The sequence below is a fragment of the Anguilla rostrata genome, chromosome 16 (assembly GCF_018555375.3).
Source record: "Anguilla rostrata isolate EN2019 chromosome 16, ASM1855537v3, whole genome shotgun sequence".
Classification (NCBI taxonomy): Eukaryota; Metazoa; Chordata; class Actinopteri; order Anguilliformes; family Anguillidae; genus Anguilla; species Anguilla rostrata.
In genome coordinates this window covers 19897513-19905528 of record NC_057948.1, presented here as the reverse complement: position 1 = coordinate 19905528, position 8016 = coordinate 19897513, and positions in this window count along the sequence as shown.

Here is an 8016-nt window from a genome sequence, read left to right as displayed (position 1 = left end):
GTTAGGTAAAGGGCTGTGGCTGTGGAAATGAGCTTTCCACTGAGATGTAGCTCTCTAATTAAACTGGTAAACATGCTTACATTTAGCTACTGTGATTTACCAAAAAAAGCAGCTCTATTTATAAATGCCCTTATTTACAGAACCATTTTAGAGCTGTGTGTTGAAGACAAACAGTTATCTGTGGCAGTGAAACAAACTGCCACATGAACAACAGGACATGTTAGTTTCATTAATATGATTATTTACACATGTACTGCTGTGTCCTCACTTCAGATCTAATGATTGCTTTCACACGGCCGGTGTGTGTTGGTGCCGAACATGGGAATCATACCATCGATTTTAACATTTCTCCTCTTTATTTAAACACAGACTCAAAGAACGCTGTTGCCATCAGTGGTTGCTCTAGGCTTTTGATTGTTTTTTTTTTTCTGAGCATGAGGCAGTTTCTGATTCTACTTGTGAAGGTGCTCAATGCAGACCCTGTGCTGATCCCCCAACAGTGAGGAGCATGCTCTGCTACTGGAATTCTGCCAGACATTACGGTCTACAGGCTTTTCCCCAGAGATATGTCTTCATGTGATGTTATGTCTGTGTCTCTTCTTTGTGTTCACATCTGTCCAAACTTAACACATGCTTCCCATAATCACAGAAATACAGAATGCCTTTTGGGTGGAAGCACTGTGTTTAATTAAGGATTTTCTCACAGGATGAGTAATCCCACAAAGCATACATCCCTGTCTGTTATAATCATCCAACAAAGCTCACACAGCCCTGTTTGGACTGAAATTCATGTTAAATGGCCTAGGCCACCATACCACATCCTGCTTCCCACAAGAAACATTGTTCAGGATAGGAAGGAGTCATCCCCCATTGTAGTTCAAAGTTCACTTTTACAAAAATGGAGACAGTTGGAGTATTGTAACTCTGTCTTGGCTGCTTACTCAGTGATTTCCAGTCATTTTCTCATTATGGTGAGAGAAAAATTCAATTCTGTCTCTGGACAGATCACCAGTTAATGTTCTATGTGCTTGTGAACTCATCCCAAAATAGGCATTGATCCAGACTGTGATGATGGCATGGTGGGGGAAAGATGTCATTTTAGTGTGTGAGTCACACTTGCATTCAGTCTGTGTTACTGTACACTATGTCTCCAGTGATAGGGAGTGCACTTCTATCCAAATGTCATTTATGGGATTAAACTTTAATGTTACCTGTGGTTTATAGAAAGATAACATGCTGTGAACATCTCCATTGAAAATGATCCACAAAATGATTCCAACCACAACTCTGCAGTATGTCATTCAGTTTCAAAAACAAGCCATCATTTAAAAAAAATTTGATTTTTTGATAGATCCCATTGATTTTATTGAGTTTAAAAACTACCTAATATCGGACCATTACTCTGAATTTCAGTAGTTTATGACATTGCAAGCATTTTATTTTCGAGTTGTAGGTTTAGTAGCACGCCCCATACTACCCTGTGTCCATCACAGCCAGGCCACGCCTCAAGGGGGTGCTTCGCCAGGTGATCAGTGAGGTCTCTTCAGTGAGATAAGTGCCAGGCTAAGTGTGTGACGGGAACCATCGCTGATCCTTTTTTCACTTAAATCTCAGCCTATGTCCAGCTACAATGGCATTACTAATTGAGGCATGGCACAGTAAAACCATTAAGTCCACAACTCTGCCAGCACTTCAGAAAAAAATGTGATTATGTCTCCACTGAGCTTAAAGACCTTGCCATTGCTCTTGACACATTCCCTTGGAGACCAAACATGGCAAAGAGGAAGGCCGCACCCTATGTGAGCAAATTGGAGTGGGAGTTTCCTTTTCTCAAAAACAACTTTATTGCTGGAAAAGCAATGCGATAAGAGCCATTTTGAGGCATTAACAACAAGACACCCAGGTTAGTGGGTTTCCACTGGGCCCTCTTCCTCTACAGTTCTGATAAGCTCAATCACTTAATGGTACACCGGACATAACACATTCCCAATCGACCGTGGTTCTCACATGATGCTTTAAACCAGGGTTTGTCAAATCAGGCTATGACAAAGCCATACATTGATGCCAAATCAAAAACAAACATGAAAACTAATGGACATGCTCATCAATGGCTTTTAATATAAACTATAGCTTTAAAATTGTTGCCATTTGCCTGTGTTAATTCCTGCCTCCAATCATCAGTGATTGCTGTGGCACCACATGTTTGCTATCTGCATCCTAATTTGGCCATCAGCCAAAACTGCAGCTGACCAATCAGTCAGCCCCAGTAACCACATACTCATGCTTTTCCATAATCAACCAATTGCATACACACAACACTTTTCTCCTACCCATCCAATCACAGGCACACATCACCAATGGCGCACCTTTTTAAACCAGCAATCAGCTCTTTCAGTGCTGCTGCTTGCCTCTGCTGCTTTGCATGCTAACCTGCTACTGCTCTGAATTGTGCTTCCCCTTTCACCACCACATATTATTTGGAGCTGCTTCGAGATATTACGGGGGGGGGAGATGTTTAGTACTCAGTTCGATAATTTGTTAGTTAGGGTAGTTCATGCTGGCGTGTGCACTAATACCTGAAGCAGATCCATTCATTGACAAACCAACAATGTATTTACATATTCATGTAAATATTTGAATGTGAGTTGTTCTGGCTGAACAGTATTTCTTCATCTGGCTTCCTAATCGTCCCCTACATCTGACTGGTTTAACAATCTCTTGCATTCTCTATCTACTGTCATTGCTGTCACTAAAAAGTTTTGAGGTGCGTTTTATTTCTCAAGGCCATGGCAAGTTATAGACTTCGGCAAAAAGGGTGTTTCTGTTTGGGGTGGCAGCAAATGAACAGGAACAATGGCAAGGAGCCATTCCTGCTCAAGGTTTCTTCTCGAAACAGATTTATATTTTCTGTTATTTTTCCATTCTTTATTTTAAGATGTGTAGTCTTCCTCCCCTGTTTGTCACAGTTTAGTAACATCCAGATCTGAATTGATTTGAATAACTCAACATCCTTCTGAGTCAGCGAGCAACGTCAACATCCAATGTCACTGACGAAAAAAACTGGTGCCCCACCCTACAACAGGCTTTGGGACTTGTCTCCAGAGGAATGACTTACGGTCAATGCTAATGACTTAGGAAGCTCACAGGAAATAACAAATGCTGTTATGGATCAGAAAGTTAAAAAAATCTTTCTAAAGTAAATCTTCACACAATGTCAATCATATTTGTAATGTGTGAAATTTAGAAATCTGATAAAGGGAGATCATACAGTCAAGTTACTGATTTTTCAACAGTAAAAAAAATCATTTCAAACTTTTGAAAAATCAAATAATTTTTAATAGTTCATGGTTCTGTTGAATTTTCATTGTAAACCAGCAAAATAATATGGCATGAAGAGGGGGTAGTCATGATACAAGCTATTATACAACCCTGGCTTCAAATGGCTGAAAAGCAGTCTGTTGTAATTACAAATTTCAGACAGCAGAGGCCGCCTTACAACAACAAATGGAGATTGGCTGGTTTTTTCCAGTTGCCACTTCCGAATAATCCCAGCTTCAGATATCCTGGTGGTGATTCAGGCTTTAGTATGATTAATAGAGAAATCACTGCTAAATGATGAAAGGCAGTGGAAGTTCTTTTTGTTTTTGGCCTTCTAATGATCCAGCATAGCGAACTGAGTTATTGATGGGCTGTATCACAAAACCTGTTAAGGCCACAGCATGCCAAAGTAATATTAATATTTCCAGAGCTAGATCTGCCATACCGGTACACAGCAGAATATCAGTGCATAACAGTATGACACCTGTCACAGCAATAGTGTGTCCAAGAACTGCGGTAGATCTTTAATGCAGCACACAAACAGATGCTGTGGTTGATATGTTTCTGTTTTCGTAATACTGATTCCATAAAGCTCATGTTTGAGGTTTGCATTGGAAACCATACATTCTCCCTGATATTTAGGGTTTAGGCAAAAAGGATCAGGAGTCTTTAAATGTAATCACTCATTAATAGAAATTGGATAAGTTTAACTTTCACATGGAGCCACAACACATAATATTCTAATCCACCTAAGCACCTCATGCTTTTAATATTCATAGTTTTGAGATACTTGTTAACCCTCAGCTACAAAATGCACACTGTAGGGCTTGAGTTTTCTTCACTTTGCATGCTTGTTGTTATTATAAAAGGGCTGAATAAAACCACCAGATGGTATTCCAATCATGTTCTTTCACCAACTGAAAGGGCTTCAATATAAAATTTGGGTAGTCCAGTTCTCATGGTCTTACCAAAGCAATACAGAGGCTACATTATTAAGGAAGCTCAAAAATAGCATCACTATTTCATCACTGCCTGAGTAAAGTAAGCTTGCAACTGACTGACCCTTCCTTTGTAGTTGCTCTTCCCATTCACAATGCTTAATACCAATTTTAGCTAGCTTTGACCAATTTATCATTACTATATATGAGTGGGCCAGCAGACACAAGATGCTACCAGCAGATGGCAGCAACTGAAAAGAAACGGATTCTAAATGGGCCCCTTCATTTTCCAGTCTAAGTAGCCACGTAATGATTCCAGCCTAACCCAGACCAACGGCAAAATATTCTTGCAACACATACTGTAGGCAAATAAGATGAGGTGGTGTAATTCGTTTTGAATTTGATGACGGTATCATTTCTAAGCTTCTCTCTCTCTCTCTCTCTCTCTCTCATATCATGGAGGAGATGGGGTCGAATTTGAACCAGGGCCATTTAAAAGTGACCGTTTGCAGAAAAGGTCTGAGCCAGAAGACAAAAGAGCAGATTTCCTTCTGGATGAGGCCAACCAGAGAAAAAAGAGCACAGCCTGTTGTGCTGAGAAAGAACACGAGCATGGAGAGCGAGACCTAGATTACACAAGAAAAATCAGCAAAAGGCTGCATTCAAGGGCAGGCAGGGGAAGAGAAAGGGTCTGAGAGAGGAAGCCTCACAACAGGCTTTATATGCAGAACACTGCTTCTGGAAAGGAAACAGAGGGACAACTACTAAGTTTCAAAAGTGTGTGACACCAGGTTAATAAATCAACAAACAGGGATGAAAACTTACATCAGCTAATGGGCCAGTTGGGAAGGTGGTTGGGGCGGTGGGGGGGGGCGGGGGGGGGGGGTACAGAAATGGATCCTGACATAATAAATATGTTTGAGTGGCTTGGGGGAAAGAGTTCAGAAATGATATTAGGCTGGAAGTAATTGGGTGGAAACAAAAACACACTTTTGGGCAGAGACATTTTGAGTGGGGAGAGACTTTTGGTATTGGATTACTGGAATCTAAATTTATGGGGACAAAAATTTTAACCAACTCCTGCCTGCCAACTGAGGAATGAGATTTCCTTCAGTGAGACAATAGAAAGGTGTGAAACAGTTTAAGCTTGTGCTTATTCTTGCTTTGGGATTGTAAGATCCATATTAACATGTTTAGCTAAAGTTTAATCCACTGGGCAAGTGGTGCATATAACCTGTAGAAGCTATAAGTCACATCTTACAGTACCTACATAGCTGTGAATGCGTGATTAGGCCTACTATACTGAAATAATAATTTACTCTAATCATGCACTTGGATTGAGAGACCTGTTTAAATTCAGGTTTTAAATGTGCATGAATTTTACAATAATAAATAATGAAAGGCGTTAAAGATTGAGCCCACTAACCTTGAAGTACAACCCTGGTATCAAGAGGCTTCATGTGTCTAACCACACCACCAACATCTACTTCCCTATGTATAGAGCTGGCAACACATAAATTCGGCCTAAAGTAATTTTAGTTGTTAGGAGCGGTTTATTTAGAGAGCTTAATGAGGAGGGTCTTCTGTATAAAGCACTATTTGCAGAAAACGTAGCTATTGAACTCATTCTTCAGTCTGCGACTTATTAATCCTTTGATAAAGCAAGCACAAAAAAAGCATAAATAAGAATCTGATGAAATAGAAATGCCTCTTGTCGCCAGTCATAGGCCCTAACCATACCTGAATTTAGAATACTGCGCTATGTCAAATACAGTCATTAGGCGCTCTCGTGTGCCAGTGGTCGAAAATACTGAACGACTATTTTCATTAGATATTACCAGCGAATGTTTAAGATGTTTTCCCAATGTGGCGTTACAGTGAACTTGCATGTATAGCTTTGTTATTGTGAAAATATATTTCGACAGTTGTATTCAACGGCCAGACATGGACTCTCTAGTAGGACATCAGTAAATTATGACACGACGCGAACCCTGTAATTTCTTTTTTCGCCCATTTGCCAACTAATAATTTCTTTATGAATTCTACGGTTATGAATTTATTTCAAATCACACGACCGACCGTCCTTGGATTGAGTTCGTTTTTTGTTTTATTTTATAGGTTCAGTACGTCCGTGTTTTATCAGATATATATGATATCGGCTTTACAAATGCAACTTAATGAGGAAATCCATATGTAGCCTATATCTTATCTTACGATGATACAGTTCAGAATGGACACATTGCCGAAAAATGTGCAATCTCCCCAAAATGATGTGTTCTCCAGTTTAATGTTCTATGATATCATGCGCAGGAGATCAAACATTATTTAGTCAACTGTATACTATTACACATATAGTATATAGTATATACTATATTACATTCGCAAGTTTGATAGTAATCTCCACATGTAAAAAGCAAAGATCCTGTTGTTCAAACGCTTAAATGTTAGCCAAAACAAATTTTTAATATTATGAGACAAAGAGGTGAAAACGTTATAGGAAAATGTAATTTAACTGCTAATTATTTATATTAAACAGGATGCATTTACTAGGCAAAGTGTTACGCTATGGTTTGATATTTTAAAACCATTTTGTGCTATTTTGCTTTGTAATGTAACTACAAATCTTAATCTTATAGGCTTAGTCTAACAAACGAGTTGACGTGCTTTAATTAGATTATCTACCATGGAAGGAAAATTAGTAGAAAAAATTCCTTGGAATTTATTGAGAAATTGAAATGGTGAAATATCAAACAAAACTTCTGAATTCCTTTTTGACAATGTCGTCTATATTTGTTTATACGAAAACGTATATATTTATTTATACGAAATTTGTTTAGAACTGTTGGTATATGCGCTAGCCTACTGGTCACTAAAATTTCACTGGCATTACTGAACATAAAGAAATTAAATAAGCTACTTAGAACCTCTGAGTGTGACCAGCAGAGAAACATCAAATCAAGGGAATGTGGAAATGAAAGCAATTCCTTCGTGTAGCATGTTAACTATTTGATTACGTAAATAAAAGATTGTGCTGTTAGTATGCATGACCATTGGCGTGTAGGCGTAAGAATAAGACAAAGCAAGTTTTTTTCCCCTAACCAGTCGTTTAAAAGTATATGCATGCAGTTGGTCCAATCAATCCTTTTGTTTTGTCAGAAGTTGCAGAAATGTACGGGGTAGAAATGGTTAAAACTGCAATCTTATGAAAACATGGGACGATGCGCTATACATAGTCAAATCGAATAATTATTTATAATTAGCTAGTTACACATATAGCTTGTATACGCACAGATATATTTTGGATCTATAGTTTTAAACAAAGAACCAGAATATTTCTAGTGTCATTTCTTATAGGCTACTTCTTCAGAATAAATTGAAAAGCGATATTTTAAAATAGGCATAGTAATACAAATGACAAAGAACAAGTTGCGGTCATCTTTCAGGTTGTATGGTTCGAAATTAAAATAAAGCATAAAAGCAATATCGTATCTGCGAAAAATGATAACGTTTAATGTGTACCGTTGAAAGGCACTTTCAAGTTAATACACTTGCATTTAGTCGTACTGTTTCTCTTATATTTTTTAGATTCAGACGGACAGTCTGTTATTGTCCTTCTAAACTGTATGTAACTCAACAAAAAAAAGAAGAGAAAACGAAAAAAACGAGGTCAGAGGATGATGAAGAAAACAAATGAATTAAACATTGTTATATCTAAATAATGAATACACCGAGTGGAGGGCAACGTCCATGTAGCTTTAAT